Raw genomic sequence first — 9,989 nt, 5'->3', positions numbered from 1 at the left:
AGGTCATATGATCCTCCTTAGTTTCCCCAAAGAAGCACTTGACATTGCTATCTCTCATTCACTGAGCGCCTTCAGCAACTCAGAAAAGCTTTACTGTAAAGAAATCCTTAGGAATATAGATTATACGTAAATGTAAGTGATGTTTATTTCAAAGAAGTGGTCACAATGTTAGAAACCAAGTAGGGTCAGTCTTAAGACGCTACTACAGTTTGTTACCATATTTTGTTTCATGTTTGCTTTTTTTCTCATTAACATTCTGTGGCATTCTGTGGCATTTTCAGAAAGGATCTGTAATATGCAAACTGAAACATTGCCTTTTTTAGGTAGCTGCAACATTTTTTTAGGAACTTAATTGTCTTGGTAGGAAAAAATGTTACCAAACTATTTGTTGCATATTTGGTCATGCTAAGCTGTGAGCTATGTAATAATATGTGACTAGCCGTCTTGCATTTAACCTTTGTTTCAAGAGAAAAAAAAAATCGAATAGGTTTGCCTTAGGGCATCTTAATGACCAAAACAATCGCATCATTTCATTTCAGACTCTTCAGAAAAAGTGGCGATAGATCACATCCAGATTTTTTTTTCCCCCCCTGGCCATGATTTGTAATAATGGTCTCTTAAGACACAGAATCAATTTGACTGATTTTGCCTTTGCGTCCATTCTAGTGTGTTCCTTCTGAATGACCCTCGGTAGGCCTGTGGTCAGGAGTTTCACAGCCACAGGAATTACTTTTCACATGAAGCTGAACTTTCTTTGTCTGACATTTATTTTGAGGCAGCCTGAGAGAAGATTGTGGCTCTTGTGCACTGGATTTTTGTTTCCTTCATTGTTTGAAGCAGCCGTGATTTTCTGCTTTAGGTCTGTTTGGTTTGGGACAAGGTGACAACATGACCCAGGAGGGTAGGCATTCGTATCCAGAGTTGCCTGAGAATTTTTGTTATCTCCATGGCCCCCATACACCCCAGCTCCACTGCTCCACTCTGGATGGTTCTGCTAGTTCTCCAGGCCATGCAAGATGCTTAGTTCTCTTCCCACGTATCCTGTTTGATGTCTGGAAAGGCCTTTTACTTTGATCCAGTCAAGATAAGGTGACTCATTGTAACCAGAACATTTATAAAGAAAACTAAAGGAAAATAAAGCAAAAACAGAAATATAGCAAGGGATGATATCTCAGACCAAACTTGTTATTCTAACTTAAAATCCACTTTAGCTCAGTTTGGCTAGCGCAATTTCAAAAAAAAAAAAAAATCTGTTTCTTTCTTTTGCCTCACTCTTTCTGGGAAACAAAGAGTATGCTAGAATAACCTATTAAGACTTTTATTCTGGAGTAGATTTAAGTTGACACCAGTTTTAGATAAGTGGGATCCTTAGTTTCTCGTAGAACTTAATTTGCGGGGCACCTGGGTGGCTCGGTCAGTAAGGCGTCGATTTTTTTTTTTTTAATTTTTTAATGTTTATTTTTGAGAGAGCGAGACAGAGAGAGACAGACAGAGAGAGAGACAGAGAGACAGAGAGAGACAGAGACAGACTGATCAGGGGAGGGGCAGAGAGAGAGGGAGACACAGAATTGAAGCAGGCCCCAGGCTCTGAGCTGTCGGCACTGAGCCAGATGTGGGGCTCAAACTCATAAACCAGGAGATCATGACCTGAGCCAAAGTCGGATGCTTAACCAACTGAGCCACCCAGGCACCCCTCTTGTTCACTTCTTTTAAGACATATTCATCAACCACTTGAATTCTTCTCCTAATGTTCTAGTCATGGTGGCCCCTTCAAAGCATCAGGGACTCTTTACCTCTTTCTTTCAGATGGAACTCTGCACTCTTTGGAAATACCCACTAAGTTCCATTTGTCCTCTATTCATTTTCAGAGTAGAGCTCACCGGCATGCCCTTGGCCCAATGGATGGTCAGGACATTCCAGGTTACCTGGTTTTTCTATGTTCCTGGGGGCAATCATCCTCTCCTTGGATACAGCCTCCAGAATTGAATCCAGAGTGATGTGGCCAAAAAGTAATGGTATTCCTCATTTCTTATTCATGAATATGCATAACCTGAATATAAATAATATGTGTACTTAGCCTTCACAATAGAAGCTAGTTAAGGGGCGCCTGGGTGGCTCCGTTGGTCAAGCCTCCGACTTGGGCTCAGGTCATGATCTCATGGTTGGTGAGTTTGAGCCCCGCGTCGGGCTCTGGGCTGACAGCTCAGAGCTCAGAGCCTGGAGCCTGCTTCAGATTCTGTGGCTTCCTCTCTCTCTGCCCTTCCCCGTCTTGTGCTTTGTCTCTCTCAAAAATAAACTTTAAAAAATGTTTTAATTTTTTTTTTATTTTTTAATATATTGTCAAATGGGCTTACATACAATATCCCGTGCTCATGCCAACAAGTGCCCTCCTCAATGCCCATCACCCATTTTCCCCTCCCCCACCCCCAATCCACCTTCAGTTCTCTGTATTTAAGAGTCTCTTGTGGTTTGCCTCCCTCCCTCTCTGTAACTATTTTTCCCCCTCCCTTCCCCCACGGTCTTCTGTAAAGGGTCTCAAGATCCACATATGAGTGAAAACATACGATGGTCGAAAGAACAGTTCGATCTGCCTTTGCTTGCTCAGACAGGTTGGAATTCATTGAGAATGGGGACCAAGTCTTCCTTTCTTCAGATATTCTTTTTCTTAAAAAATTTTTTTTTACATTTATTTATTGTTGAGAGACAGAGACAGAACACAAGTGAGGGAGGGGCAGAGAGAGGAAAGACAGAATCCAAAGCAGGCTCCAGGCTCTGAACTGTCAGCACAGAACCCGATAGGGGGCTCAAACCCACAAACCTTGAGGTTGTGTCCTGAGCCGAAGCCGGAAGCTTAAACGACTGAGCCACCCAGGCGCCCCTCTCTGGCTATTCTTAGCACAAAATGTTTATGAACTATGGATTTCAGCTCCAACTTTGCCACTTACTGGATTTGTGGCTCTGAGAAGTTTGTCTAACTTCTTTGCTCCTCAATTTCCTCATCCGTAAAAGGAACAATAAAAATAGTAGTACTTGTAGGATTGTTCCAGAGATTAAATTAATTGAATGCATGCAAAGGGCTCAGGACAGTTTCTGGCTCCTAGTATTTTCCTAGTTCAATAAATATAACTAACATTATACATCAAAAAAAAAAAACATGGTAGTGTGATATCAAATCGTTTTTCCTTTCAAGGGCTAATTTGGTTTTTTTGGGCACACCTCTCACCAGCCAGAAATTATCAGCCAACTTCTCAGAACATCCATTCTTTTCCACATGCATCGACTGTCCACACTAACGTCAAATTGATAATTTTAAAACTGTAAATCTGACTATATTACTTCTCTGGTTAAGACCCTATAATGGCTTTCGTTTGCATTGAAAATAAATTGCAAATACTCTAAGACAGCCCTACGTAATCGGGTCCCTGCCTACCATTCCCATCTCATCTCATGCTACTGTCCAACTATCTTTTCAAGCTCTAGCCACACTGACCTTTTCACAGAACACTAGTCCACTCACCCTCTCCGTGGCTGGCTCCTCATTCTTCAAATCTCAGTTTAAATATGGCCATTACAGAAAGGGCTTCCCTTATGCTTAAACGAAATTAAGTAATCGTTACACACAGCGTGGGGCTTGAACTCATGACCCTGAGATGAAGCGGTGTATGCTCTACTAAGCCAGCCAGTGCTCCTGACAACATATTATCTAATATAGGACCTGGCACCTGGTAGGTAATCAATAAATATTTCTCCATTAAATAAATGGTAAGTAGATTATTTGTTGCCAAAATTTAGGTTTTCTTTATATACGGAAAACAAGACTAAATTAGCCGGCCTAAAAGAAGGACCTGATTTCAACCATAGTTATAACCTTGAGTACAACTGTGGAACGTTTTAGAAAGAAACAAATATAGTTTTTAGATAGCATCAACATCAAGTATTTCTTGATACATCTGATTTGTAAAAAAAAATATAATGCAAGCCTTTTAAAACTGCTTTCTCTTCAATTTAGTGCGTATTGGTTGAGAATAACTGCCTTTTTTCCTATACAGGCATAATGTTGCATACTGTTGTATATTTTAAACTATTTTTTTTCAAAGGCATATATTTGGTCCTATAGACATTGTAGTTAGAGTAAAGCCAAGAATTTGAAATTGGGATCCATTTGCCTCCTTTGCTCTTAAAATGAAGACGGCGAGGGACATCTGATGGTTGAGCATCCGACTTCAGCTCAGTTCATGATCTCATGGTTCATGAGTTCGAGCCCTGAGTCTGGCTCTCTGCTGACAGCTCAGAGCCTGGAGCCTGTTTAGGATTCTGTGTCTCCCTTTCTCTCTGCCCCTCCCCGACTCGTGCTCTGTCTCTCTCTCCTTAAAAAAAAATAAGTAAACATTAAAAATAAATTTAAAAAAATAAAATGAAGCCTGCCGAAAGATGACTATGATGTTGCACTGACATGTGCTAACTGGGTAACTACGGCAAACGAATAAAATCTTGAATTACATTTTAAAAGATTCTTCAGATCAGAGAGTAGGAATGGTGAAATACCTCTGTTTTAGCCTGAAACCTACAAAAAGAAAATCCAGAGGTGGTGCTAACCTTCAAAATATTGAAGGGTATCTGCCAAAATAAGCAATTCAACTCTCATGGCATATACATTCACTAAAGGAGCAGGAGGCATGAGAAGAAATCCCTGTTCATGAAAACTGTGCCCACTAACTTTCCCTAGGAGTTTCCAGACTGTCAAGGACTCTGATTTTCTGGCAGTGTCCCCTTCAAAATAATTGGTCCTATATTTATGACTTAGCGCCAGCTGCCACAACACAAATCCTTTTATCACTGTGCTAACACAGGTCCAAAATGGCAAATACCTGAAACATGCTAAGCTCTATTTCACTATTTGGGGGCTTTATGGTCTGTTACATTTATTTGTTTGTTTGTTTTTTAAATCCATGTACACGTACCATACTGTTTTAGTTATTGTAATTTTTGAACCAGCTTCCACAATTTGTTAGAATAAGTCTACCTCGTTAGTTTTGCTTTGCAGAATATACTTGTTATTCTTGGCTATATATATTCTTTAGTATGGAGTTCATTTCATCAAGGTACAAAAATAATTTCTGCGACTTCTATTGTAAATTTTATTAAAACCATCCATGAATTTGAGAGGACTTAACAACTAAAAACCATTTGTATTCTCATCTGCTTTTCAAGTTTGTTTTTTTTTTTTTTTTTGTAAAGTTTTGTGGTTGCGAGACTATGCCTAGATATTTTCTGTTTAGGTGTTACAGGAAATGGATTCTATACTGTGTTTTATAACTGATTACTGAAATGTTTAGGAAAACTGGTAAATTCAAACTCTCATTCTAAATGCATTTCATTCAGATTCTCTTGGGTTAGGGAATCATCGCATTTGCAGGTATTGATCATGTCTTCTGACTTCCAGAAGTGATGTCTCTTATTTGTTTCCTGTCTCATTGCCCTGGTTAGGAAATTAAATTAACAAATAAACCATAATAGTGATAGCAGCTCTTCTTATATTGTTTCTGATTTTAACAAGAGTACATTAGGGTGTTTTGCCACTGCATACGATGTTAGCTGTTGATTCAGGACAGACAGTTACTATCCCAGTAAGGAAAATATGTGATATTGTTTGTGAATTGACATGCCATTCTTCCTCTTCTAATCTTCTCCCCATTGCTCCAAATTCAGCACGTGTGCTGTGGAAGAGAGGGCCACATTAGTCTTTCAATAAAACCGGCCCGTTATATTTAAGTCTTTTTAAACATTTTGAGGGTAGAGGTCAGAGGGTATTTTAAAAGCAGTCTGAATTAAAAGTAGGGCTAGTTAAGGTCTGTGGCAGATTGGAAAATATTAAACCTGCAGCGTTATGATAATGAACCCTATTTCTATGGATATGAGCCATTCATCTAGAAGGAGGGGAAGTCAATTGAATGAGTTGGTAACTTGGTTTCCACAAGGAGCTTTTCTCTGATTAGAGGCAAGGCATTTAGGAGGAAAATAAACACAAAGGGGAGAGAACCAGAAAGCCTCCTTTGCTGTGAATATTAAAGAAAAGAAGGCAAAGGACTGCCACTGCTCTCCAAATCTAATTAGCAGCACTAAGTGAGTTGTTTCCAGAAAGGATAGAAAAGACAGTTAACAGCTTTTGAAACCTGTAGGAGAGAGGAGGCCGAGCTGGGATATTTGACCATTGTTAGCTTGAGAATTGTTAGTTAAAGTAGTAGCTTAAGAAAACTGCCAGCCCTTGTCAGGATGCTGTGAAAATACAGAGTGCCAGACCTTTTCAATGCCTCGAAGCATTGTACCTGAGAATGCTCAACGTTTTCTTGAACACGGAGAGAAACACCAAGCTTTATTTAAGCCTGATTAATAACAGTTGAACGTAGTGAAAAAGGCCAGCCTTTTCCATGTTATATAGATCTAGGTTTGATATAATGAGTGTTAAATGTTTGCCCTGCTTTTTTATTTCCCTCTTGGGTGCAAGATCTTTATTCGTTCTAACTTAAGATATATTTCCACAACACATGTTGGTATTTAGAAGCATCCTCTCGCTCTATAAATGAACGATCATTGCTCGTAAAAGAAATGAGCATTTTTAAATATTTACGTTTAAAAGTTTAAGAACATGTATGAACACTGCTTATTCTTTTGCACTATTCGAATGATCATGTGGGTATTACTTATTCAATGTAAAAAACAGGCCTATTTGCAAATATTTTCCTAGTAATATATATTCATTGTGACAAATTCAGAAACAGGAAAATGCAGACATTTAAAATTGATAAAAAAGTGAAATTTGAGAGTGGCTCCCCACTTCTGCCCCCCCTAAGCCCAGGTAGTCACTTGTACCTGTCTGTTGTGTATTCTTTACGACTCCTTCCTATTCATATGCAAACATATAAACACAGGTTTGGTGGGTTTTTTATTTAATGTGAACATACTATATAGATTTTCTGCAATTTGCTTTATCCCCCCATGTAATTGATATATTTGCATATCTACACAGTAATTTTAGAACAGTAATTTAAAAAAATTAATGTTCATTTATTTTTGAGAGAGAGAGAGAGCAAGCCAGCGGGGTTGGGGCAGAGAGAGAGGGAGACACAGAATCTGAAGCAGGCTCCAGGCTCCGAGCTGTCAGCACCGAGCCCGACGCGGGCTCGAACTCACGGACCGTGAGATCATGACCTGAGCTGAAGTCGGACGCTTAACCCACTGAGCCACCCAGGCGCCCCTAGAACAGTAATTTTAGAAACAGGCAGATTTCCATAGGAAAAAGGTAGCCTCATCTAGGTAAATGCACTATTGTACCAAACCTGTAAGGCCAGATTGAACGCCATCCACTTGGGGGCAGCTACTGGAATTGTGAGCTAAAGTCTTAAAGTAGTGATTCTCACTCAGTCCCAGGAGAATGACTTATCAATTTCTTGAGAGCAGGGCTGTGAAATCGAGACCATAAACTCTCTTCTGAGAACTGCTTTATCTCCAAATGATGCAACAAATTACCTATTATCAAGTCGCTTGCACGATACAGTTGTCCTCATAAGCAGACAAGGGAGAGAACACATAGGCCCTGGTCTCAAGGATTGCTCAGACCAGTGGTTCTCAAACTCTAATGTGTACCGAAAATCACCAGAGCGCTTGCTAAAACACAGGCTGCGGGGCTCCACACCCAGAGCTTCTGATTCTCAGGCGGGGGGCCCAAGAATTTGCATTGCTAGCAAGGTCTCAGAGGACGCTGCTCCTCAAGTCTCAGGATCCCATTTTGAGAACCACTGCCTCAAGAAAAAAAGAAAAAAAATCAATCCCTGTAGTAGGCATCCATTTCCCAACGTATTTGACTTAGACAAACAAACTTCACATCACGGAATTCACCGAAAGGCAAACAAAGCAGACCCAAATGAGAATTTCTATATCACGTACTCCTTAACTCTCCAGCGTTTAAAACCTACTGCAGCAAAAGAGGCTGAAGCCTTCATTTCTATTCACTGGGTTGAAAACGCAGCTCTTTTTTTTTCTTGTTCACACCTTCTTGCCTCCCACCTAGCTAGTTCCCCAATATGCCACCTGAGAGCCACCACTTTTTTGAAACCTATTGTAATCCTAGAATGAACAACGAATGCATATTATGTTCCGACTAAGGATAAGATCCTGGTGAGAAATGCAGTCTTTCAAAAGAAGCCCTTTTTCATTCTCAACACTTAACCGGGGCTCGCTAGTCTTCCACGCTATTGTCCAACATTCTTCTGAGAGAGTGTAAGGAAGGCGTAAAGAGCTCGGGGCTCCAGTCTTAGCTTCGCACTTCTTGCCCACGTCATCAAAACTCTCTACCTTCAGTTTTCTCATCTGTAAAACTGATATAACAGTAACACCTACCTGAAAGGTCATAAGGATTCAACGAGGCGATGTGAGACGATGTGTAAAGTACTTAGCATAGTACTTGGCCCTTAATAAATGTTCACTAAATAGATGTTACTATTGCTACTGCTACTTCATAGTAAATAATTGGAATAGAGAATTGGGTTCCCGGCTGTAGCTCTTTCTTTCAATACAAACATAACTAACAATGTACCATGAAAATTCCCTTCGCTTGGGTGGCTCGGTGGGTTGAATGTCTGACTTTGGCTCAGGTCGTGATCTCACAGTTTGTGGATCCGAGCCCCCCGTCAGGCTTTGCGCTGACAGCTCAGAGCCTGAAGCCTGCTTCGGATTCTGTGTCTCCCTCTCTCTCCCCCGCCTCTGCTCGCGCTCTGTCTCTCTCTGTCTCGAAAATAAACAAACATTAAATTTTTTTAAAAAAAAATTAAAGTGATGATGGGGCGCCTGGGTGGCTTGGTCGGTTAAGTGTCCGACTTCGGCTCCGGTCATGATCTCACAGTCCGTGAGTTCAAGCCCCGTGTCAGGCTCTGTGCTGACAGCTCAGAGCCTGGAGCCTGTTTCCGATTCTGTGTCTCCCTCTCTCTCTGCTCCTCCCCTGTTCATGCTCTGTCTCTCTCTGTCTCAAAAATAAATAAACGTTAAAAAAATTTTTTTTTAAATTAAAGTGATGGCAATGGGAAGGAGTATGAGGTTAATGTGAAAGATTTTAGAGACAACAGACCTGGGAATCGATTAGAGATCAGAAAGATCAAAGAACCTAAGGTAGCTCTTAGTTTTTCTACTATAGGCAACCAAGGGGAGAGTAATACCATTGACAGAAATGAGAAAGAAGCAAAGGTTGGGAAAGGGGGCCGTAGAGGCAAAGTTGAGTCGAGGATGGTCCGCCATGGGCCCGAGCTCTCCTGCAGGTCATTGTTCTGTATGCCAAACTGCAAGTCCTAACCATCCTCTGTCCCTGTCCATGACATTGCTTGCTCCCTGAAGTGAGAGACTGGCTTGTTTACTGCTTGCTACAAAAGGTGCTGAGCCCTTAGTCCTGGCTTCCTCAGGTTGCCATGCAACTCACTGCATGCCAGCTACCAACCAGGGCCATTGGGACACCACATGGGACACAGGGCAGAGGAACAAGCACTACCACGTGAATGCTCCTTCTGCTTGCCATGCTGTGAGCAGCTGTCTTGCTCTGATCCAGGTTTCAGAAAAGTTTTCCTGGAAAGGGCCAGGTAGTAACTACGTTAGGCTTTATAAGCCACCTGCAGCAATAACTCAGTTCTATCGTTGTTCCCTGAGAGCAGCTACAAACAACATAAAAACAAATGAGTGTGGATGTGTTACATAAGAAACTTATTGTGGACATTGAAAGTTGCCTATCATGCAATTTTCATGTGTTATAAACTATTCTTCTTTTGGCTTTTTTAACCATTTAAAAATTTAAAATAGATTTCTTTTTATTTTTTTAAGTTTATTTATTTTGAGAGAGACTGAGAGAGAGAGAGAGAGAGCAGAGGAGGGGCAGAGAGAGAGAGAGGGAGCGACAGAATCCCAAGCAGGCTCCGCCCTATCACTGCAGAGCCTGATGTGGGGCTTGA

This window comes from Prionailurus bengalensis, chromosome X, assembly GCF_016509475.1.
Source record: "Prionailurus bengalensis isolate Pbe53 chromosome X, Fcat_Pben_1.1_paternal_pri, whole genome shotgun sequence".
Taxonomy (NCBI): domain Eukaryota; kingdom Metazoa; phylum Chordata; class Mammalia; order Carnivora; family Felidae; genus Prionailurus; species Prionailurus bengalensis.
The sequence above is the reverse complement of the archived record's forward strand: the minus strand, read 5'-3'. Positions refer to the sequence as shown.